Source organism: Rhinopithecus roxellana, chromosome 15, assembly GCF_007565055.1.
Source record: "Rhinopithecus roxellana isolate Shanxi Qingling chromosome 15, ASM756505v1, whole genome shotgun sequence".
Classification (NCBI taxonomy): domain Eukaryota; kingdom Metazoa; phylum Chordata; class Mammalia; order Primates; family Cercopithecidae; genus Rhinopithecus; species Rhinopithecus roxellana.
Genome location: NC_044563.1, coordinates 39245264 through 39270871, shown reverse-complemented (window position 1 = coordinate 39270871; position 25608 = coordinate 39245264). Strand labels below are relative to the sequence as shown.

Here is a 25608-nt window from a genome sequence, read left to right as displayed (position 1 = left end):
CTCCAACTCCATGTTGTAGAGGAAACACCATATCGTAGCATGGATTTCTAGAAAGGAGTAGACGGATAAATAGACAGGTGATGTAGCAGCCTTGATATCCCATCCGATAGTGACCTAGTGGTGAATCAGGGAGCAATCAGCTTCCACACTCTTTGGAGAAGAGGAAAAGTTGTGATTTTACTCTTCTATGGGAAAAGAACCCGACAAAAGAAGATAGGGCCTTTTGTGCCTCCAATTTCTTTTTTCACATAGTCATTTCAAAGCATTCCCTCATTTTTATAGCTCATACAGTCCTGGGAGTTAGCAATGGTAGTATGTTTTGAAAATAAATGATACTCAGAAGGGAGAGGTAATAGGGAGAGTTCTAATTCAGTGAGATTTGTACTGTAAAGTATGTATGGTTTGAGCACCAGCATCCTCCTCCTTTTCAGATTATTGAGCCCTAATTACTTATTTCCCTTTTGCTCCCTACACTCCTAGGAGATCAACTCCTTGAAGAAAAACTCCAGCTTATGGAAATAAATATTTTTGCTCAGAGGATACAGGAATCATAGATTTTTGGAATTGAATTACCCATAAGAGTAAAAGCATTGTTTTTCTTAAATATATTCAATACTACTGACCAATCCACAGGTCTTTCCTAAATTAACACAGACGTTAAAAAGTTGAAGTTTAATGCTTGGGGAAGATACTGGGAGAACTGGTAGGCACAAATCTTGCTTTGAGACACTGGCCACGGAGGGTGTTTTGGTAGATGGTACAGGCAGACCCTGTGACACGAATGCCGGATTCTGCAACTGCATGTGCTGAGTGCAGTAGAGAGTCCATGTGCTGAATATGGAATTCACTCATTCATTTATTCTCAACTATTTATGGGGCCTATTCTATGTACAATGAACACAACAAACATCCTCCCCTCATGGAACCTTCTTGTGGGAGAGCTTTGATCATTTGCTTATATGCATGCACTCATACACAATCTAAACAACAACAACAACAAAGCCCAAGTGATTACTGGACATCTCTGTGAAAGGCACTGAGCAATAAAATGGCAAGCAAGAGTCTTTTCCCCTAGAGTAATCAGTGTGTTTCACAATTAAGAGGTAAAATATCACAAAAGTCTTCCCCTATGTTTGTGTGTGGTTTTCTTTCATTGCTCAAGTTGACTGGAATATAATTGGTTGATACTCTTGAATGAGTCCAAGTGGCAAGCGGTGGACAATATGTGTTCAACAGATAACACTGAATGATGGGAAAAATACAAAGTGGCAGAATTCAAACATTTTTTGGTTGCCCAAGATTTAAGGCAACAATAAACCATTTTTTCTTCAACTCATGTTTTAAAAAGTCGTTATAAACTACTTTAATCTCTGTGTGTTCAGTAAGTATAATAGTGTGAATCTTCCTTTCATCAGCTCCAATAACAGTGATGCATTTTATGTCCTGTGCAAAGTGTTGCTGATAGAAAAATGGGTGAGACATAGTTCCTACCCTTAAGGAGCATGTAACGTTGAGGATTTGAAGCATTATGGGAATCTGCTTCTAAAAGTAATTTTTTCTTATATAGTTTTGTAGATGCATGTTTAGGAGATAAGGAAAACTGAGCTATGAATATGAAATGCCCAGTATAAATATAAGCAATGCTCTTGCCATTTCTAATCAAGTACATATAAAAATGATATTCTGAGAATGCTTATACTGGTGTTTTTTCAAACTGTATTCAGTGAAAACAGGTGAATAGTTATGGGAGAGGAGTAGGGATGAGGAAGACAGAAGGAGTTTTTATGGTCAAATCAGTTTGTCAAACACTGGGTAAAGGAAGTAAGCAGGTTTTTCTTATGTATGCTTCTCCCAAAACTTTAATTTGCTAGTGTGCATTGTGACACTCCAGGATGGGTTATTGCAGTAGTTCCCAAATTTAGCATCATAATCACAAAGTCCTGGGCTCCAGAGACTCATTGAATCAAAAGTCTGGCAGGTGAGAACTGGGGATTTTCATTTATTAGGTTGGTGCAAAAATAATTGCGGTTTTTAAAAAGCAGTGGCAAAATCTGCAATTACTTTTGCACCAACCTAATAAAACACATTTGGGAGATTACTTTTAGGTAGTCTTAGTTACTTTTAGGCAGAGTCAGTTTATTTCAGCACTGGTCCCAGGTACCATTGACATGCAGGAAGGAGCCCTCCCTGATTTGCATAACAGTAGAACATCCTTTATCCAAGAAATGCATATTGACATTTATGAAACTAACAGTTTGGAAATGCTGGCCCATGCATTCTTTTACTGAAGGTCTAAAGAAAAAAACACTGATAGTTAACAAGTTCACTAGTTTGGGACTTTACTCTGAGTTGATGTATATTTTGTGTGTGGTGGTTAAGATAGCACTAAGGATCTAATTCATTTTTTTGAACCCACATTGATGGTTATTTATTATTTTTTAAGTGGTGCTTATGGCTGGGTGCAGTAGCTCACGCCTGTAATCTGAGCACTTTGGGAGGGCAAGGTGGGTGGATTACCTGAGGTCAGGAGTTCGAGACCAGCCTGACCAACATATGAAACCCCATCTCTACTAAATACAAAAAAAATTAGCTGGGCATGCTGGCGCATACCTGCAATCCCAGCTACTTGGGAGGCTGAGGCAGGAGAATCACTTGAACCCAGGAGGCAGAGGTTGCAGTGAGCTGAGATTGTGCCATTGCACTCCAGCTTGGACAATGGAGTGAAACTCCATCTGAAAAAAAAAAAAAAAAGTGGTACTTACTTTATTTATATTGTCCTTAGACCATTTTCCTCCTTTTTTCAGTTAATATTCCCTCACAGTTTGAATGTAATTTATAGTAAACTTTTCTTTGTTCTCTCACTTTCCTAGAGAATAATGCTTAAAGTTGTTGGATATATAAAACTCAAATTCCTAGAGATAGGAAATTGTATAATTAGGGTAAATTTGATAAGGTGTTGGCATGAAATAAGATAACTCTTAAAGAGAGAAGAGAGTGAAGGATCTTATTTATAAGAAGAATTCTTGGTTGTTTTTAGGTTTATACTCTAGATTATTAATTTATTCTGAGAAGGGTTACAGTGGCATAATTAAGATGATCTAATTAGACAAAAAAATTTACTGATCCTGAAAACAGATCACTTTCCTGAAAAAAAAGGAAAGAAAAATGGGAAAAACATTCAAAGAGGTTTGCCTTTCTCTTCATAAACACTGTTATGCGGCATTTCAGAGCAAGCTACAGAGCTGGGCTTGGGCAGTTAAATCCTGACTTTGTGGTTTTGTGTAGACCTAGGGGGGAGCAGCTGTATCTTGAGCGGAGATAATAACCTCTAATGGTAACCCCAGACACAGCTATTAGTGTCAGATTAAATCTAAATGCAACCTGCTTTTCCTTTGGAATATCCTCTGTGGTAAACTGTTTTTCGTAAACTCCTATTTGAGTCTCTGCTCACTTATTTTGTTTCAAGAGTGTATAAACCAGATCAGGGTGATTGCTCAAGTGAATGTGGCTGAGGCTCAATGCCATGAACATTGAGATTATAGGTGTATGAAAGGGCTTTGAAAATGTGTATATAGTCATCATTGAAGACCTTGATTGCTGAAAATCAGACTCTGGTTAGATGTAGGCCTTGTCTTAAGGTCCAAGAAGAAAACATGAATGCAAGATAGTGAAGTACCATACCAATACAGCCCTACCTTGAAGATAGTGTGGGTTCAGGTCCAGACTATCACAATGAAGTGAAAATAGAAATAAAGCAAATCATGCAAATTTTTTGGTTTCCCAGTACATATGAAAGTAAGGTTTACACTGTAACCTATAAAGAATACAATAGCATTATGCCTTAACAAATGTACATACCTTAATTTAAAAATACTTTATTGCTAAAAAAATGCTAAGGGTCATCTGAGCCTTCAGTGAGTCACCATGTTTCTGCCGGTGGAGGGTCTTGCCTCGATGCTGATGGCTGCTGCTGACTAATCAGAGTGATGTTTTCTGAAGGTTGGGGTGGCTAAGGCAGTTTCTTTTTTTTTTTTTTTTTTTTTTTTTTTTTTTTTTTTTTTTTTTTTTTTTTTGAGACAGAGTCTCGCTCTGTTGCCCAGGCTGGAGTGCAGTGGCCGGATCTCAGCTCACTGCAAGCTCCGCCTCCCGGGTTTACGCCATTCTCCTGGCTCAGCCTCCCCAGTAGCTGGGACTACAGGCGCCCGCCACCTCACCCGGCTAGTTTTTTTTTGTATTTTTTAGTACAGACGGGGTTTCACCATGTTAGTCAGGATGGTCTCGATCTCCTGACCTCGTGATCCGCCCGTCTCGGCCTCCCAAAGTGCTGGGATTACAGGCTTGAGCCACCGCGCCCGGCCGGCAGTTTCTTAAAAGAGGATGGCAATGAAATTTTCCTCATTTACTCTTCCTTTCACGGAAGATTCCTCTGTAGTGTGCGATGCTGTTTGATAACATTTTACCTACAGCAGAACTTTCCAAATTGGACTCAGTCCTTTCAAACTCTGCTGCTGCTTTATTAACGAAGTTTATGGAATACTCCTAAGTAATTGGTTCTCGTTTCAACAAAGGTCACAGTGTCTTCACCAGGAATAGATTATATCTGAAGAAATCACTTTATTTGGTCATACTTAAGAAACAACTTCTCACCTGTTCAAGTTTTATCATGAGATTGCAGCAACTCAGTCACATCTTCAGGTTCCACTTGTGATTCTAGTTATCTTGCTATTCCCACCACATCTGCAGTGACTTCCTCCTCTGAAGTCTTGAGCCCCTTAAAGTCACCCATGAGGTTTACAATTAACTTTTTCCAAACTCCTGTTAATGTTGATATTTTGACCTCCTCCCAAGGAACACAAATCATGTTAATGACCTCTAGAATGATGATTTTGTTTTCCCAAAAAGTTTCCATTTACTTTGCCCAGATTCATTGGAGGAATCCCTATATATGGCAACTATAGCCATTTGAAATGAATTTCTTAAATATTAAGACTTGAAGGTTTCAATTACTGCTTGATCCATGGGCTGCATAGTGGAAGTTGTGTTAGCAGGCAGAAAACGCATTAATCTCCTTGTATATGTCCATCAGAGCTCTTGAGTGACCAGGTACATTGTTAATGTGCAGTAATATATACACGCGTACGTGTGTGTGTGTGTGTTTATGTGTGTGTATATATATATATTTGAAACAGGGTCTTGCTCTGTCATCCAGGCTGGAGTGCAATGGTATGATCATGGCTCACTGCAGCCTCTGCCTCCTAGGCTCAAGCAGTCCTCCCATCACAGACTCCCAAGTAGCTGGGACAACAAGTGCATGTCACCATGCCTGGCTAATTTTTTAATTTTTATTTTTGTAGAAACAGGATCTTTCTATGTTGCCCGAGCTGGTCTCAAACTCCTAAGTTCAAGTGATCCCCCCATGTTGACCTTCCAAAGTACTGGGATTATAGGCATAAGCTACCGCACCTGGCACAGTTAATACTTTTAAGGGAATCTTTTTTATTTCTTTCTTTCTTTTTTCTTCTGAGCAGTAGGTCTCAACAATGAGCTTAAAATATTCAGTAAACTCTGCTATAAACAGATGTGCTGTCACCCAGGCTTTGTTCTTTTGACAGTGCACAAGCAGAGTAGATTTACCATAATTCTTAAGGGCCCGAGACTTTCAGAACGGTGAATGATCAGTGGCTTCAGCTTAAAGTCACCAGCTGCATCAGCCCCTAACGAGAGTTAGCCTGTCTTTTGAAGCTTTGAAGTCTGGCATTGACTTTTTTCTAGTTATGAAAGCATCTTCTTTCGATAGAAGGCTGTTTTGTCTACAGATGAAACTGATTTTTAAATCAGTTACTTCAGCACTTGCTGCCTCCATCTTGCACTGTTATGTTATAGAGATGACTTCTTTTCCTAAACCTCATGAATCAACTTCTGCTAGCTTCAGACTTTTCTTGTGCAGCTTCCTCAACCCTCTCAGCCTCCACAGAATTGAAGAAAGTTAGGGCCTTGCTCTGGATTAGGCTTCGGCTTAAGGGAATGTTGTGGCTGGTTTGGTCTTCTGTTCAGACCACTAAAACCTTTTCCATATCACCAATAAGGCTGTTTTGTTTTCTTATCATTCATGTGTTCACCAGAGTAGCACCTGTGATTTCCTGCAAGAATTTTTTTTTTTCATTCACAACTTGGCTAACTGATGCAAGAGGCCTAGCTTTCAACATGTCTTGGCTTTTGACAAGAGGCCTAGCTTTGAACACGTCTTGACTTTTGACATGCCTTCCTCGCTAAGCTTAATTGTTTCTAGCTTTTGATTTAAAATGAGAGATGTGTGACTCTTCCTTTCACTTGAACACTTAGAGGACATTGTAGGGTTATTAATTGGCTGAATTGCAATATTGCCATGTATCAGGGAATAGAGAGGCCTAAGAAGAGGGAGAGAGATGAGAATGGCTTATTGGTAGAGCAGTTAGAACACAGTACTTATCAATTAAGTTTGCATTCTTATATGGGTGTGGTTCATGGGACCCCAAGACAATTACAGTAGTAACGGAGATCACTGATCACAGACCATCCTAACAGATAAAATATGAAAAATTTGACATATCGTATTACTGAAATGTGACATAGAGACATGAAGTGACAACATGCTGTTGGAAAAATGGCGCCTATAGACTTGCTCAAAGCAGGGTTGCTGCAGATCTTCAATTTATAAAAAATACATAATCTGCAGAGTACAATAAATTGAAGTGCAATAACATGAGATATGCCTGTCCATGAATGGTGGCATCAAATCTATTTCATGGCCATTATCATTAAAGATACACTGATGAAAAGACCAATTACTGCTGAAGTTTCTGCAAATTGGAACTCTGTATATTCACCGGAGGACTTCACTGAAGACTGACACTAGGAATTTGAGGATGGATTCTAGCAGAGATATTCTAGGAACCAGAACCTTTAATCTGATCACATTTAAAAACTGTTTCAAACATGCTAGTTAAATTATATCAAGTCTCTGGGGAGATATCTCTGGAATCTGAACATTCTCTGGGGATTGTTGTTTGACATGTGGAGCAGGTGAGACTCATACAGCATGTGAAGTCATTAAGGTACAATTATGACAAGCTTGACTTGATCCTTTCTGATTTGCCTGCCAGCCTTGACAGCTCCAAACAGTTGGTGGGGACCTGAAGACACCACTTCTCTGGTTCCTTACAGCACAAACAGTGAATATATTCTGCTCCCTTTGGCTAGAGCTACGTGAAAGAAATTTTTGCTGAGAAAGTGTAGAAAGCCCTTAGGTTGATAGTTGCTATTAAGTTAGAAACCTTGGCCCTATTATCAGTGACTCCCTAGGTGTACACAATAACAGTTTTTTGTTGCTGTTGTTTGTCTTTACCTTAGTCTTCTTCCTCTTCATTTTCTTTAACTCCATTTTAAAACTGTGTTTTAATTACAGGTAGATGTTTTCTCATGCTGACAGGCAACTCCTTACTTTAGCCCTCATTTGACATGTGGCTAAAATTGTGCCTGTGCTTTTGGAATGCAGGGCTTTGGCATGTCTGCAGCAGCTTGAGTAACATAGATTAAGGGCCATTCTTCTTTTTCTGAGATGGAGTCTCGCTCTGTCGCCAGGCTGGAGTGCAGTGGTGCGATCTCGGCTCACTTCAACCTCTGCCTCCTGAGTTCAAGTGATTCTCCTGCCTCAGCCTCCTGAGTAGCTGGGACTACAGGCATGCACCACCACGCCCAGCTAATTTTTGTATTTTTAGTAGAGACAGGGTTTCACCATGTTGGCCAGGATGGTCTTGATTTCTTGACCTCGTGATCTGCCCACCTCAGTCTCGCAAAGTGCTGGGATTACAGGCATGAGTCACCACACCTGGCCGGGCTATTCTTTATTTGTGGGGATGCGTACATTTCTTTTATGCATTATTAAGCCCTTTTAGCTTATGGTCTGGCTCTCAAGCCGTATCCGTGTTGGCAAGAAAGTTTAAAACACACAGTAATTCTTGAGTAGGCAACATAATATTGCAGACAACCAGTACTGAATGCCAGAGCCATGGAGGTTCCATCATATACTAGCTATGTGATTCTGAGCAAGTAGTTTTTCTTTGAAGCCTCAGTTTACCCATCTGCTGAAATGTGAAAAGTGGCTAATTAAACCTACCTCGTAGAGTTGTCTTAAGTGAAATGGCACGGGGTTGGACATATTTGCTCTCTAAAGAAATGTGATGTTATTTCAGCAATACCAGAGTAATGAATATTGTGTTGGCAAAAACAATCCTGTACAATATTGCAGACTTCAACCTAGGTTTTGTGCACACTACCTTCTGAATTAAAGGAATTAAAAACCAGGGAAACAGTTGATCCTAATCCTTCTAATCTACTTCCATGTGAATGAAACACACTTAATGTCTGTATTACTTATTGGATGCAGTAGACAAAGAAGGAAGCATTTCAACCAGCCATCTACCTGCCGAAAAGCCCAGCCTTTCCTTTAGGACAACATCTCTTCCTTTCATTGCCTCCATCAGGATGGTTATAGGTGATGGTAGATATAGTAGATGTGATGTTGGACCTTATTTGACCATGGCTGGCTCTCCACCAAAGGGCATCAAATATATAAGCATGAAGCCTGTTGCTCCTAACCCACTCTGCTGGGACCAGGCACAGCCCACTAGTGTATTCTCCTTGTACAGTCTTGAGGAACCCAGCCTCTATCCCTGCTTCATCAGAAACTGGAGGCTTATTTTCTATTGGCTATTTACTCTCAAGACTTAGAAATAGGGACCTATATTGACTCAATTGTTATTTAAATTACTGAGTAAAAGTATAATAATTCTTGAATAATTCTGGGGACTGAAGCTTTCTGGAGTCAGCATTCACTGGCCCAGTGCAAAGTAACTGCTTTTTTATCCTACTATTGCGCTTGAGAGGCAACTTGAAATTTCCTTTCCATCATTCAGTCACTTTTCAAGGGGAAATAGGAATAATCAGAATTTTAAGATATTCTGTATGCAGTATATGTACATTTTAAATAATATTTATTAAAAGACATGGAGTTACTTTTGCTTATCATGCAACTTGTTACTGAATTTTTCTTTCTTTTTTGTCTGTGTTGAAAAGAAAAAGGTGGAAGGAAAAGACTTATGTAGGCTTCCTATTAAAAGGCACCTGGACTGAATAGAAGATTCCCTTTTATTTTATTTTTTTCTACTTGCAAAGCCAAGAGTCAGAGCCATGGAATCAGAAAATTCAAGTTTCTTTATAGTTCAAGCAGAGTGAAGCAGGGAATGAACAGAAATAGGTCATATTGTGATTGCAAAACTAGGACAATGAGGAGTTTCTTGGAGGGCTCAAGCTCTGATGGATTCTTATTTTGGGGCAGAGCATTTCAGAAAATTCAGAAGCCAAGAGATATAGTATATGGCAACCTTTAAAATATTTTAAAAACACTTACTAGTCTGCATATTCTTTTCTTGTAAAAATAAGTTAAAAGATTCGTTTTCTTTAATCACTCGTCGAGACAGTGGCTTTCTCCAGAATTATAAGACAGCGTGTTAAATGTATCTCTCCCATTGCTTGTAGCCCTTGAATGATTTTCAGACATCATTGACTCCACACATGTTTAAAACAGGGAGTCAGGAGCAGTAACCCTTTCACTAGCTGAAAGCTCCGGATCCCAACCACTGGGTCTGCCAATAAGTAGCCATTTGGCAGTGACTCTGAGGAAGTCACTTAACCCAAGAGAGTTTTCACCAATAAAACAAGGGGGCTAGTTGGCCTCTTTAACTTCTAAAATAAGTGTGGTATTCTCACTTTGGAGTACGGTTTCAAGGTAATCTTGGAATTCTTGGACTATTGCTGTTGGTCTAAACAGTTACAAAAAGATGGAGAGAGAAGAGGTAGAAACTTCCATGAGTCCTTGTGTCTACCTTTCTTTTTCTCTTTCCAACAAGAGGACAGGGTGGTTCCCATGGAGGCTATGATTTTCAGTCTTGCAGACAGCTCTGGGAGTTGACTGGGCCCCAGTTCCTGTCTTGTTCTTGCTCTTCACCCATTTAAGATTTGAATATCTTTCTCATTCCTTTTTCTTCTCAGTTCTGCCTGGATATTAAGTGCTTTTGACTTCCATACCTCACTCACTCTTGCCCTCCTGCTTCCAAATGCAACTCCCTAACTCCTGTCAACTCCTCCACTATGAACACAAAATCATACTTAGCTGGTTGCCAGATTATTTGATTAAAGCAGTAGAAACTAGGATGACAAATGATGCTATACTTCAGGGATATTTGCATTTTTAACATCTGGTCCTCCTGAAAGGGAACCCCAGTTGGTGAAATATGTAGAGGAGATAAGAATAACTGAAATGCTTTTGTTCTACACAAAAGGCTTCTTGTTGATCATTGAGTTTTGTGTAATCATCGTACAAGGCAAATGAACTAAGTAGTGATATCCTCTGGGTATTTTATTTTATTTTACAGCTGAGCCTCAGGGGTGAATCGGAAATTGTTCAGGGTTATCTGCCTAGACAGTAACAGAGAAAGAACTTGCACTCAAGTCTTCCTATCTAATGCTCTGGCTTCTGTAAGAGCTACCACTTCACAAGTGTCACCTCTCAAGACACAAGCCATGTGTATAGGGGACATAATGACTTTAGAAGTTGACCAGTAAGTTAGATGTAATTCAAATCTATGTGCCCTCAGCTTTGCAGCCATAAAACATCTATTACCACCTTTTCGGCTTTCCCCATATTTAAAAAGTGGATTCAGTGAAGACAGAGGTGATGAATTGTGTGGCATAGAGAAGTGGAGGTATTTTAAACTGTGACTTCAGCTGTTGTCCACCTGGGGAGGGAGGTGGGGTGACATGACAGTGAGGACAGTTCAGTGGAGTAAAGCACTAGGCCACCATTGACTTTGAGGCTTTAAAAGACTGTTTACATTATCAGATTATAAATAATTGCTTAAAAACCTTCAAACAATAAAGAAGAATATGAAATAAAATATAAAATCTTTCACTATTCTAATCCCTCTTCTTTTGAGTTATTTTTGAGTATGTAATCATCCAGACCTTTTTTTTTTCAATACCATACAAAAATTGGTGCTATAGTTTCTGCTTGCCTCTTTTGCTAGGTATTACATGTGGGGGTGCTATGGTCCACTCCAAACCTCATGTTGAAATTTGATCCTAATGTTGGAGGTGAGTCTTAATAGGAAACCTTTGGGTCATGGGGGCAGATCCCTCTTGAAAAGATTAATGCCCTCCCTCGAGATGCGTGAGGGCTTGCTCTGTTTTTTTCTAGGAGAGCGGGCTGTTAAAAAGAGCTTGGCACCTCCCCTTTTGCTCTCTTGCTTCCTCTCCTGCCACGTGATCTCTGCACACACCGGCTCCCCTTCCCCTTCCATAGTGAGTAGAAGCAGCCTGAGGCCCTCACCTGATACAGATGTCAGCATCATGCTTCTTGTACAGCCTGCAGAACACTGACCCGAATGAACTTCTTTCCTTTATCAAGTACCCAGCCTCAGGTAGGCTGTAAATTAAGTTTATATTCCCCTAGTCATGTGGAATATGTACATCTTTTTATAGAATTTTTTTTTTTTTTTTCTCTTTGTGAAGACACACTACTGTGAAGGGGTAGTTCCTATCCTTGTCTTAAATTTTTTTAAGCTATTTGTGTTCCACTTAGTTTTTATTTAATAAGAGCTCTTTATTTATTAGGGACTTTAGCTCTTTGTTATATATGTTGAAAAGGCTTTTTCCTAGTTTGTCTTTTAATTTTGTTTGCAGTATGTTTTTCTGCTCAGAGCGTTTAATTTTATATGTATTCAAATCTGTTAGTTTTTTCTTTATGGCTTCTCTAAGGAAGACTTCTCCTCTGCCAGGATTATAGAAATATTATCAAATATTTTTCTTGTGCTTTCAGAGAGGTTTTTTTGCTTGTGTTTATTTCTTTGTTTTAGTGTATTAATTCCTGATTTTTGTGTGACTCCAGGCAGACTTCTAATTTTGCTGTGATGTTCCAATAGTTAGCAATTAGTTTAGGAGAGAAAATAAGATATAAAATTTAGTGAGGAAACCAAGTAAACTCCTGGTGATGTTTTTCCGATCTGGTGACCCATTCAGGGAGGAACTGGTGACCCAAACTATCCACCTGGCACAGGCATCCCCTGCAGCACTTTTCCCAAGCTCTTAGAAGCTGTAAAGTAGAGCATGCCCCTGTTTTAAATTCATCAAGGTGTGTTTCAGGCCCAGTTCACCAGAGTGTGATGGTTCATGAGAGATAATGAGTCAGTCATTTGAACTGGTTCCTCAGTAGATGGTGCAAGACAACAGCCCTGATGAACAAGAAGATCCTTACAAGAAGAAGCATCCTGAGATGAAGGGGGTTTGTCAGAGTGCAGCAAAGCCCCACAAGAAGGCTGGATTTTGGAATTTACATTTCATTTAACCCACCAGTAAGCAGATTCACGTGTTGGCAATGCAGAATAGGAAGCAGCAGAATGAGTGGTAAATGTATTCAAATAATATGAGTGTCAAACTGACTTAGGGAACACACATACATACTTAGCTTGGAGGATTGCTTGTGGAAGTAATGAGGTCAGGAAAAGATGCATGGAGAAGAAATTCATCCTAAGCAAGTCTTTCTTAGAAAACAAACAGATCTTAGATTCTTAGGTTAGGAGGATGATTGTCTACAAGGCAGCTGAAAAGAATCACTTGTGATCTTTTTCACCTATTTTGAGATGACTGAAAATAACTTTATATCCATGAAAGGGAACAGAAAAGGATATCAGGATGTGAAGGATGTGGTCCTCCCAAAGGTCAGAGGGGAAATTATTGAGGGAACCTTGGGCTTAGCCTAGACCCTGAGCCATGCTATGCCTCTGTCAGAGGGGAGCAGCCGCACAGAAATGCCTGACATGTCACAAAGGATGTTCAAAAATGTTCTCAAAAGAAATTTCCCAAGATTAAATTTTCACGAAACCAATTATAACTTAAACTAAAATCTGCTGAAGAGGAACAAACCTCTTCAGTATTAATGCTTGCCTTCTCTGTCTTGAAGTATAGCTGAAGTAATTTTGTTTGGTGTCTGTAGTAATGGAGGCCACTGTGAACCAGAAACCTGTGCTGTCTGAGTCCTTGCTCTGGGACCGTATGAGCTGCTTGATTTGCCCAAGTCTTAACCTCTTTGAGCTTCAGCTTCCCCATCTGTAAAAATGAGGAATAATGCCCACTTTAAGGAGTTGCAGTGAAGACAAAGCTAGGTAGTACATTTTAAAATTACCTGACTAATTTGGAAAGTCTTGTACAGATGGCAGAGATTTTAAAACATATTAGTGCTGTAAATGATTGGCAACCTTTTTTGGATTTCTTTCTGATATAGGTCAAGTTTTTCTGAGAGGAGTAAAATTTTTACCTTGACTCATTGTACCCTGAAGCATTTGGCATTGTAAATAAATTTTAAAGAAATATGACATGAGAAGAGAAATTTGAATTGCATTTTTCATATGGTAAAGGGTGGTGTGGTGAGTTAAGTTTTCTAGGGCAAACGTGACATTGCCACTGTTTATCCCGTGTCCAGCTAACAAGGTGCTGTGCACGGAGAAAACACTAAGCAGAGACTTGCTGCTCATCACGGAGAACTGAACTGTTCTCCAAATTTAACTGCAGTACATAGAGTTGGGGTATAAATGTCTCTGCTAGAATCTCAAAGAGCTTCTGTGTTTCTTCGGCACCTGCTGAAATTAAAATACTGGAATTCCAGACTGGATATCAAAAAGTCTCGCCGGGCGCGGTGGCTCAAGCCTGTAATCCCAGCACTTTGGGAGGCCGAGAGGGGCGGATCACGAGGTCAGGAGATCGAGACCATCCTGGCTAACACGGTGAAACCCCGTCTCTACTAAAAAATACAAAAAAACTAGCCGGGCGAGGTGGCGGGCGCCTGTAGTCCCACCTACTCCAGAGGCTGAGGCAGGAGAATGGCGTGAACCAGGGAGGCGGAGCTTGCAGTGAGCTGAGATCCGGCCACTGCACTCCAGCCTGGGCGACAGAGCAAGACTCCGTCTCAAAAAAAAAAAAAAAAAAAAAAAAAAAAAAAAAAAAAAAAAAAAAAGTCTCCCCACTCCTCATTTTGGGTAGATGAGGGGCAGGATAGAGGCAGGCATTTGCGCTTTCAGACTTGTGCCTTGAGTCCGCATTGTCACCTACCTGCCACAAGGGCCTGTGACTTCTGAATTTTCTCCAGAGCTCACATTTCCAAAAACTGAGCCTTGGAGAACTCAAAAGTAAGGAGATCTTGGCAGGCAGTTCCTGAGGAGGTACTAGTCATTCTCCTTTCCACATTCATACATCCATACAAGTTGTTAAAACCTCAAGTCTGCTGAGTCCTGAGGGTTCAAGGAGTTGCTGAAAGAAAACTGCCCCTGTTAGCTAACTTGTTTTAACCTCAGCTTCTGAAAGTTGGGGGCCAACCTAAATTCTTCCTGCTACGCTTCTGTTGCTGGGCACCTATCTTTCTTTGTTTCTTGTCTGAGACAGTAAACAGAGTTTAATGGTTGCACAAGCACCAGCTCTTTTGTGATAGCCTGGGAGCTTCATGCAAGGAGTTCTGAACAGGTTGCAAAGGAGAAGCTGTTGCTGAGTGCCAAAAAATTTCCCAAAACCAAAAACAAACAAAAAAGCAACAAAAATCCCTCTCTCCAGTTCTAGCTTGTTAGCTTTTTCCAAGCCATTGGGAGCTTGCCTTACCAATCAATGAGTCAGAAACCTTGACAGTTTCTGCAGTAAGAAACTGTCGGGGAAGAATGAAGCTTGCACACAGGGTGATACTAGAGAAAGATTTGACCTGTACTTAATACGCTCCAGCTTTATTTGAACGTGTTTGTCACAGTCATTAGAAATCAGGTAAGCTTTTAAAGTCAAACATTAAAATGACTTTGCATTTTTTTTTTTTTTTTTTTTTTGAGACGGAGTCTCGCTCTGCCGCCCAGGCTGGAGTGCAGTGGCCGGATCTCAGCTCACTGCAAGCTCCGCCTCCTGGGTTTAGGCCATTCTCCTGCCTCAGCCTCCCGAGTAGCTGGGACTACAGGCGCCCGCCACCTCGCCCGGCTAGTTTTTTGTATTTTTTTAGTAGAGACGGGGTTTCACCGTGTTAGCATGACTTTGCATTTTTAAAGTGAAGGTTGCAACACTTAGCATGAGAAGAAAGCTAACAGACAAACACAAAAACAGTTGAAATGTAGTGGAAAGAGAACTGAAGGAAAAACATTCCCTTCTTAGAGACCATTTAAGACCTTAAGATGCAGTAAACGTCGAAAGATGATGATGTGCCCATCTATGTAAGTCAAAATAAAATGAGACCTCTTTGAAATATTACAAAACTCCATGTATGTTGAAATTAAAATAGTGTGTTTCTAGATTTTATGATTGCAGAATTTGGCATTAATCCATGGAAGCTGCCCTGTCCCCCTCTCTGCTTTATTCATGTCCTAACAATTTGTCTGCCTGTTGGAGAATCTAGCAGAGCTATCTGTTGCCCTCTGCCTTTTAACTCTGAGCAAGACATTTTCATTGTCTTGTCCTTGGCTTCTTCAGCGGTACAATGAAAGATAGTTTATCCGTTAAATTTCAGGATGCTTTCAGGAACATGATTTTATAAATAGCTCTGTGAGGTTGAGGAGGTGGCACAAGGTCAGAGAGTTTAAGTGTTTTGCCCAGGGTCCCAACACAAGCAGAAGTACAACTCAGATCTTCATGTTCTGAGTGTAGTTCCTTCAGCTGTATCGCATGGGTTTTGAGTTTTTAATTAACTTTAAGGGCATTGTGTTGGGTGATAGACAAAAATATGCAAATAAATGGAGTACTTTATTGCTTTATTATTATTTATTTGGGTAAATATTCATTTGAATGTTGCTATTATGCCTTTCAAAATGTGTAATTGTTTTCTTTTTTAGAATATTAGCACTTTGGAAGGAAAGGCTTTAAATATCTGATAAACACAACAAATATTGAATAATGTGAAGTATTTTAATGAGTTCCCATTGACTTTAGTTTGCAAATTATGATAATGGAGTAAAGGAAGGGATTTCTTGTTAGGGAAATTGACAGGAGTAAAGGGTGTGTATGTGTGTGTGTGTGTGCGCTTGAGAGAGAGAGACAGAGAGAGAGAGAGAAAGAAACATACATTTACAGCTTTTCAGATGTTATTGAATGCTATACACAGTTGTTTGAATGTTAAGAAAACAAAACCTGTAATGAAATACTTTATCATGTCAGATAAAATATATAATTAGGAGGGCTGTTTGAGATAAGTTTCAGCCTATCTTTAAAATGTGGTAGATCAAGAATAATTTAACATGATTTAGCACTGCTATTGCACAGTTAAGTATTATCTGTGGTTGAATAGATAATGAAATGCAGTGCATATAAGGTATGTTTTATTTCTTCTTCTTCTTTTTTTTTTTTCCTAAATGAGAGTTTCATGAAAACCTCTCTGAGGTATTAAAAGTCCTTTTCTGATCTGAATAAATATTTTCTCTTCAGGCAGGTCATATATTATAGTTTGTTTAACAAAATAAACGCTTGTGGCAGAAGCACATGAAATGCAGATAATGGTAAAATAGCACTAAACATAGCCCCTCAGGGCAGGTGTGGAGTGTTAGTTTAGCAGTAAACCCCTTCTTATTAAAGTGTCTGTCATGGGTGTTTTGGAAGCAGCTGACCTTCTTTCTTACAAAGTGACTATAAAACCATGTCTTGACTTCTTTTTTTTTTTTTTTTTTTTTTTTTTTTGAGACAGAGTCTCACTCTGTCACCCAGGCTGGAGTGCAGTGGCGAGATCTCAGCTCACTGCAAGCTCCACCTCCCGGGTTCACGCCATTCTCCTGCCTCAGCCTCCCGAGTAGCTGGGACTACAGGCGCCGCCACCTCGCCCGGCTAGTTTTTTTTTTTTTTGTATTTTTAGTAGAGACGGGGTTTCACCGTGTTAGCCAGGATGGTCTCGATCTCCTGACCTCGTGATCCGCCCCTCTCGGCCTCCCAAAGTGCTGGGATTACAGGCTTGAGCCACCGCGCCCGGCCAACTTCTTTTCATTCATCATGGACTTAGATACTCCAGAACTGAGGTACTAACCTTCTTGTCTTTGGCTCTGTGAATGTCCTAACACAGTGTAGTCTAAAGTAAATGAAAAACTGAATTGGAACTCAGATTTTCTTGATTTTCAAATGGAATTTTCTGGTCTATGTTCTTGAGACCCACTCATTTAGAAAATTTGCTGACAAAAAATTGTTTTTGCATGTAATCATTGGGATTTATAAGTGGAAAAATAATACATTAAACAATAATACATGTAGAAAGTACTAAAGCTGGGATAAATTAACTTGACTAAAGGGCCATGCTGTTTTCTTTTTCAGTTTGGGGCTCTTTATCAAACCCTTCTGCTTCTTATCTCTCTACTCCCCTCAATTATATCTCACACATGTTAGCTACAAGAGCCATCATTTTCCTGAAGCAGCTCTTCCATCATGGTGCTAACCTGATCATTAAAGGAAAATCAGGCAGGGAGGGGGCTCCTGAAGTGCCCAAGATTAAAGTTCATGGTCTTCATTTTGACATTTAGGGCTTAAGCTTTGTTCACCCTGTGTATGAGCTTCCTTCAGTTGAACTAAACTGGGTCACTGATTCTTTCTTAGACAGTTCTTGCACTTTCCCACATCTGTGTTTTCACTTCCGCTGCTCCCTCTGGATTTTGGGCCAAAAAGATTCCAGTTAATCATTAGAATTGTTTCTGTCTTCTGTGATCCACCTCAGATGAGAGCATAATAACATGGTAGGTAAGAGCCTAGGCATTGGAATGAAATGCACTGAAGTTGGAATTATAGCTCTACCACATATGAATGGGAACATAAGCCAAATACCTTAATTACCCAAGCTTGTCCAACCTGCCTTAATTTGTTGTTGTTGTTACTGTGTTTTGTTTTGTTTTAGGCTTTTAGCAGCTTGAAGACATGGTTTTTGGTTTCTGTCTTTAGTGATAAGCAGAAAAGAGGGCTGAAGAAGGGGCTTTACTGGCCCAACCAGAAACAGAAACTAAAACCCATGACTGTATTCTCTCCCTTGGGCACCCTCAAACCTCAGTTTTACCATCTGTAAAATGGAGATAATGATACCCACTGAGGTTATTGTGAGGATAAAATAAAATAATGTATTTAAGGCATACATGATCGCAATATCTGGCACTTGGTAGGCACTTAGTAAGATACTATGTATTGCCTTCTATTCCATAGAGTTCCTCCATTTTCTTGCTCCTACACAGCAGTTAGTCCCTGCTTTGTGTCCTCACAGCCCTTCGTTTCCTTGCTTTATAGTATTTGCCGTGTTATATTAGTATTTTCCCTCCCTTAATTTCCTTGAAGTTGATCTCTGCTAGGTATTTCATAAATGTTGGCTGAATTAAACTGAGTTGCAGGACCAGTGTACTTAACAGTGGGGTTTAAGTGATCTCAGCATTAAAAAGTAGAAATTTTAGATAATTGATGGCTCCAAGGTCATGCTAAGAACCCAAGCACCATATTTGTATGTATAAAAACTGGAAACCAAGCTGAAAATCAGCAGAACAGAAGGCCAGATACTTATAAGTCCTACCCAAATAACTGGGGAGGAATGAAGAGGTCAAACAGCTGTCTTAGGTCATTCAGCTCCTTTGTGATTCCACGTGTGGAATCGTGTTAATGGTATTTGGGCTTCAGCACCATTGGTCTGATCCTTTGTAAAGTTACAAATATTTATTATAATAGTGATTCCTGTGTGTTTCAGATTCTCCTTAAGTCATATTAGTAATTTAATTCTCTGACTTACCCTGGAATCACTGAAATTCTAGTATAAGAGAGTCAAGGATTCAAGTAACGCAGCAGCTGGCCCTGGGACCTGGGACCAAGAGGATGGTGTAGTAAGTCATCAGTGTCCATCCAGCTGTCTCTCTGCACCTTGCCTTCTTCTCTTCTCTATATACAAGTGTGTTTTCTCTCCTAATCCCCTTATTTGGTGGAGAATTTAAAGCTGTAAGTCCCGTAACATAATCAAAATTCTCCAGATTCTAGCCTTCATCAAAAACTAGAAAAATCATGAAAGTTTTTTATAAACTCTAATTATGTTCAAATTATCATTCTCTCTACTTCTGCCTCATAAATCTACATCTTACCTTAAAAGTATTTTTTTTTTTCTCCATGAAAACAGTAGCAAGGCATTTTTGAAGGAAGGGCAGGATGTTTGGTACTCTCCTCAGTTATATCTCATACACAGGAGCTACAAAGCATTTATACTCTACCTAAAACATCTCTTTAATCATGGTTCTTCCTTGATTCCCCCTCTCCCCAATAAAAGCTAAAAGGGAGAAAAACTTTTGCATTTACTCCTCAGTTTAAATAGATTACAGTTGGTGAGAAAATTGAGGGTGAAAATTGAATTGGTAAGCAATGTAGTTGACCAGTATTCAAGTATTTTGCCATGTCTTGTCATTTAAAGTGAGATCATGAAGAAGGGAGAGTAATGACTTAAAGAGGGAGGCCAGGTGTGGTGGCTCACCCTGTAATCCCAGCACTTTCAGAGGCTGAGGCAGGTGGATTGCTTGAGCCCAGGAGTTTGAGATCAGCCTGGGCAACATGGCAAAACCCTGTGTCTACTAAAAACATGAAAATTATCCAGGTGTGGTGACATGCACTTGTGGTCCCAGCTACTCAGGAGGCAGAGGTGGGAGGATCCCTTGAGCCTGGGAAGTCAAGGCTGCAGCCATCCATGATTGCACCATTGCACTCCAGCCTGGGTGAAAGACTGAGACCCTGTCTCAATAAAAAAAGGAGAGTAACATCATTCCATTTGGTAGATCTTTAAAAGTAAGAGTAATGCATTTTTAGTTTTAACAAAATTAAAATTTAATGAAATTATGCCTTATGACTTTTGACAGGTTCCACTTTTATCAGGATCCATTTTATACCTTCTACAAAAAAGCTGATCTATTGCCTAAGGTTTTTCTTCTTTCTTTTTGATTTTAATCATCTATAGTGGGATTCCAGAAAATGCTGTCAATAAAGAAGTGATTCTGCCCATGAGTTAGAAGGGCACACCCCACTTGCAAATAATGCCTTTCATTCATATCTAGCTTATCATTCTTTCCCTGGTAGAATGTGGAAACATTACCTGAAGGAGAAAAGATAGCTGCCTCAATTATGGAAGATGTCAGTCGAAACAGCCCTAGGCCAGCATGTGTGAAACCTGTTCAGAGTTTCTCTCTTCTATGGGTGAAGAGCTGACTCAGATAAGAATTGGCCACAATTAAATTAGGCTTACGTGAGGGAATGTCAGGCTGGAGGCACTGCCCTGCGTGTTCACCACTGATTAGACCCGTGGAAATTCTTATCCAGAAGGGACTGGTGTCACCAGAATCTTGATGAGCTCTGCATATATTACAAAGGAGAAATGCTTACTACATTAAATGTCTGATGATGTCGCCGCGATGTCTGATGATGTCGCCGCGATGTCTGATGATGCCGCAGCAGCAACGTTAGACATGAAACCATCTCTGTCCTCTGTTCATTCTGAGCATCTTTGGGAGTTACCTGTAGTCCATTTGTCCCCATCTTATGTGTTAGATCTATCTTCTGTTGGTCTACATGAGAAACCTAAACACTTGTTTTTGTTAAAAAAAAAAAAAAAGAAAAGAAAAGAAAGAAAAGGAAAAATTATCCCCACCTGTCTTTCCCTCCTGACTTAGACACCAAATGTATTCAAAATTCCCAAATGATTTCAAATCGAAGGTTTCACTCTTTGACTTGTTATTTAGGTTAAGTGGCTTTCTTGACAGGCAAGAGTTTTGCAGTTGATCAGATGATGGACAGAAGGTGATGTATTATAATTATTGTGTATGTCCTTGGGTTTAAGTGAGGCAATTGTGTGAAATTATGCAGTCAATAACTACTACCTCCCACTCTCATTCCAAAAATATTGTGGCTCTGCCGTAAAGCTCAGGTGTTCTGCACCTTATATAAAAAACCTTAAAAGTACCATCCCTAGAGAAGGCTTATTTAGATATATATATATATATATATACACACACATCTATATATGTGTGTGTATATATATTTATATATAATTTTGAATTGTTTAAAAAAAGAAACATGTAATATTGACCATCTTAGCCATTTTTAAATGTACAGTTCAGTAATGTTAAGTATATGCACATTGTTTTTTGCAGTTATAGGTTAGTGGTTTTGAGGTGACCCTAGTCTAGAATCAAGGGGACACAGTATGTCACATAAATTATGAACATGTTATAAAAGGAAATTGAAAATAAAATTAAAATGGAATCAGTGGAGAAGGAATAACAAGATATAGTAGGACAGTCTTTCCAAAATCAATCCCAAAATCAAACAGACACAACAAAGTACAAAGTTTCAAAAACATCAGATTGGTATGCATTGACGCCTATGGATTTTTTTTCAGACTTTCAGCCCCTTTAATTAGGTCAGAATGGCAGGCAAGGGGTGGGGAAGGTGGTGCTTCTTGAGCTCCACTCAGCAACTGGTCAGTTCTCATCCTCTGGCAGCTGGATCTTGCTGGGGTGGAAGCAGTTGCATTCCATGATGGGAAGGCCATTGGCCTCTTGGTATTTCACAAGCATCTCAGCTCCATGATGGGCCCAGTCTGGCATCCTGTAATCAGGCAGATAGACCACAAAGGTGCTGCCAAGGACCAGGACAGTGGAGACGCCAAAGAAGAAGACAACTCGCATGTTCCAGATGTCCAAAACGGGGTCCTTGTCGTAACAATGGGAGTCTGGGTTCTTCTCACAGAAGTTTTAGTCCTCGGGATCTGGGTCCTCCTGCCAGTGTATGGTAAGTTCGGAGGGCTGCTTTCACGCCACAGCAGACGGGCGACCACAGTCCTGGAGAAGCTGGATTCCCAACGGACGTGGGTGGCCAGGAGCCTTTGCGTTGCCGCTGCCTCCAAAAGACCGAGAGTGCTCAAACTTAATAGCCCAGCTGCCATGACAGATAGTCCTGCAGGGTCTCCAACTCCTATAGACTCTACGTGGATTTTTTTAAATTTTTATTTATTTTATTTTTTTGAGATAGAGTCTCGCTCTGTCTCCTAGGCTGGAGTGCGGTGGCGCATCTCCGCCACCACGTCCCAGGTTCACTGCAAGCTCCACATCCCGGGTTCATGCCATTCTCCTGCCTTTGCCTCCCGTGTAGCTGGGACTGCAGGTGCCCGCCACCACGCCCCGCTAATTTTTTGTATTTTTTTAGTAGAGACGGGGTTTCACCGTGTTAGCCAGGATGGTCTTGATCTCCTGACCTCGTGATCCGCCCACCTTGGCCTCCCAAAGTGCTGGGATTTACAGACGTGAGCCACTGCGCCCAGCCTCTATGTGGATTTTATAATACAGATGATAAAGATTTGATACCTTTACATGAACTTTAAAGGTCAAAATTACACAAATAATTTATCTGCGTCATGTTTACTTAGTGGAGAGATCAATATTATGATTGCCTAGAAGAGAACTGATTTTTTTGGCCATTTTTTATAAAACCAAATAACCAGAAGGTATATGATTAACACAATCAAATAATCTTAAGCTATCAGATGATTATTCTTGTTGATCTGGTAGTGAAATGTTGAATCCAAGTAAACTGAAGTAGGAGAAGTAGAGCTGTAGACTATACGACTTTCATCTAAGATTCTGTGAGAGGATGGCAAATAAGCATGTTCTTTGGTCTTCCATACAAACCCTTTTAAAATATAATAGTATTATAACCACTTACTTTTGGTCCGGGGCTTGGGACCTCATTTTATCGTAGCCATCCGCCAGCCTGTGTGACATATACTCAGCCCTCAGAAGCATTGTTTTTCTTCCCTGGTAGGGCTGCTGCTCTAAATAGCCCCTGAAGTTCCTGCCTCTTAACATCCTTGACTCTAGAAACACAAACCTTTAAGTTAGCTTAGATAACATAGAAATGATGTGTAAGATCTGGCAACCTGCTAAGAGCTTATTCTGTGTTAGCTGTTTGCTACTGTTTCCCAATTCAACAAATTTCTTGAATGCCTGGTACTTGATCTTGCAAAAATATGTGTGAGGCAGAGTAGTTGATGCCCAAATTTCTGGTTCAAGACATTTAGTCTAAGTAACTTTTTGCCAGTTTTATCGTTTGTTCTTTCTCCCAAAAACGTAAAAGTAATGGAAGGATGGTATTGTTAAGCCACATAAGGCTGGGAGCTAACATTTTTCTTTTTGATCTGGAAAATAGTTTTTTTTTTTTTTGAGATGGAGTTTCCCTCTCATTGCCCAGGCTGGAGGGCAGTGGTGGGATATCAGCTCACTGCAACCTCCACCTCCTGAGTTCAAACCATCCTCCTGCCTCAGCCTCCTGAGTAACTGGGATTACAGCCACCTGCCACCATGCCCGGCTAATTTTTGTATTTTTAGTAGAGACGGGGTTTCATCATGTTGGCCAGGTGGGTCTCAAACTCCTGACCGCAGGTGATGGTGATCCACTTGCCTCGGCCTCCCAAAGTGCTGGATTACAGGCGTGAGCCACCACTCCTGACGGAAAATAGTTCTTGAAAACAGTAGTATAGTCTATTGGATTATTCAAGTTCAAACCTCGAAGTACTTGCTGTACATAATTTTCTGTTGCTAAATTCTTTATTAATATCATTTACTCTTATAACATTTGCTGCCAAAACATGGGCATTGAAAAGCACATTTCTGGGTTTACATTTGTGGTGGCTGAATGACATTTGTTCATAATGGTCAAATCACTAGAGCATTTTCTCTAGATTTTCTTTTTTAAACAGGGAAATAGGAAAGGCATGTTAAACACAACAATAGAAATCTATTCTAAAAGAAAAGTCAGATCTGAACTCCTTGGGTGGAATAGTTTGGTAAAGGTTAAACAAACTTTCCCTGACTCTTGTGGGACATTAAAATAAATTTCATCTAAATTCTTGTCAGCTTCCCTGTACAGCTGCCCTAAACATCTGCTGTGGATGCTCAAAATTGCTGCTTTCCCCGTTTCACAGTTTACATATGCTGTGTAAACTATTTATTTGTAATACATAATTAGTGGCAATGTGTATACTTGGTTTTAAACTACATATACTCAGGGGTAGACTAGAAGAAAACTATCTACTTACGTACATAGAATGAGGCTTCTTAGTTTAAGGCTTGTCAAAGCAATGATCCTATTTCCTTTGCAGAAGCTGTTGATATTAAGGAGAAGCATTTAAAATCTGTTTAGGTTATTGTAGCTTGGGGTAGAATTATGGGAATTATACTTGGTTTCACAATGCGGGGCAGGATTTGACAGCCACTGCCTCGTAAACCATGCTGCAGAGTAAAATGATTTCCTCAAAGTCATGAAAAAGTGAGGCGACTTGAAGGCCTGGGAGGCTGTGGTCTTGGTAGTCATGCAGAGAAAATTATGCGAGCCTCTGGAGGGGTGGCCCTGTGTTGACCTGAGAATATTAATCTTCTGGGGTCTTAATTTTGTTGGCAGATTAAATGCTTCTGTAAAGAGTGAGATACAAGTCAGGTTGGCCAAAAACTGGAGAACATTAGTCCTTGGGAACAAACGGGGATTCTAGCTCTCAAGGTGACTAATGGCCTTGCTACATGAGAATACTTCCTGAAGAAATCTTGGTTCTACCACCAAGAGGTGATGGATCCTTAATTGTCTGTTGTGGGTGGAGACCTCAGAACCCAGTCAGGTTTACATTGTAGGGATGGAAGTCATCCCAGCTCCAGTAGAAGGGAACCCAATTTCTAACCTCAGACATGCAGAGCTGACCTTGCCTGGAGCATGATCCCCAGAACCTCTCAATGGCAACAGAGGAACTCTATGCAGTGCCTCAGCTATGAAAAAATTCCTCTTGGGAATTGCTTTTTTCTATTAATATATCATTGGCTCTACCCTTCCCACTATAGTTGAATTAGTTCCGCTAATCTAGGGTTTCTCAACCTCAATAATATTGACATATTAGGCCTGTAAGTTCTGTGTTTCGGGGGCTGTCCTAGGTAGGACATTTAGTAGCATCTCTGGCCTATACCCACTAGATACCAGCAGCATCCTTCTCATTGTGATAACAAAAATGTCTGTAAAGATTGCCAAATGTCCCATGGGGGTCAAAATTGCCCCTTACTCTATGGGAAAACACTGATCTAATCCTATATTTTCTTGGAGTTTCATAACACATTTGTAGTTCATTAAACAACAAATATTTATTGAACACCTACTATGTGTCCAGTAGTATGTATGTTTTGTGTGGGGTAACTGATGTCCAAAGAGAAAGTGCCTTTCTTCATTCGGTTTATAGTCAAGTTGGAGTAACAGATATTAGTCAAATAGTCTCACTAAAATATATTTAGAATAATAGTAAGTGTTGCAAATGAAATGAAATGTTCTATGTGCTCTGAGGACACATAACAGGGGCCATACGTAATCTTGGAGATCACATAAATCTGCCCTGAAGAATATGGAAGCTGCAGTGACTCTGTGCATGTTTTCATGATGGGAAATCAGGAAAGAGGAAGCCAGTTGAACTTGGGAAACGTGCAAAGCTCC

At 40.0% G+C, this 25608-nt stretch overlaps 1 protein-coding gene and 1 pseudogene across 1 annotated transcript in view; one reads left to right on the top strand and one right to left on the bottom strand.

The window, feature by feature from the left end:
* The window catches only part of FAT3 (FAT atypical cadherin 3), a 721964-nt gene that overhangs the window by 103060 nt on the left and 593296 nt on the right, over positions 1-25608 (top strand). The gene's annotated exons all lie outside the window — the stretch shown is intronic.
* On the bottom strand, positions 21570-22033 carry LOC104682387 (annotated as a pseudogene).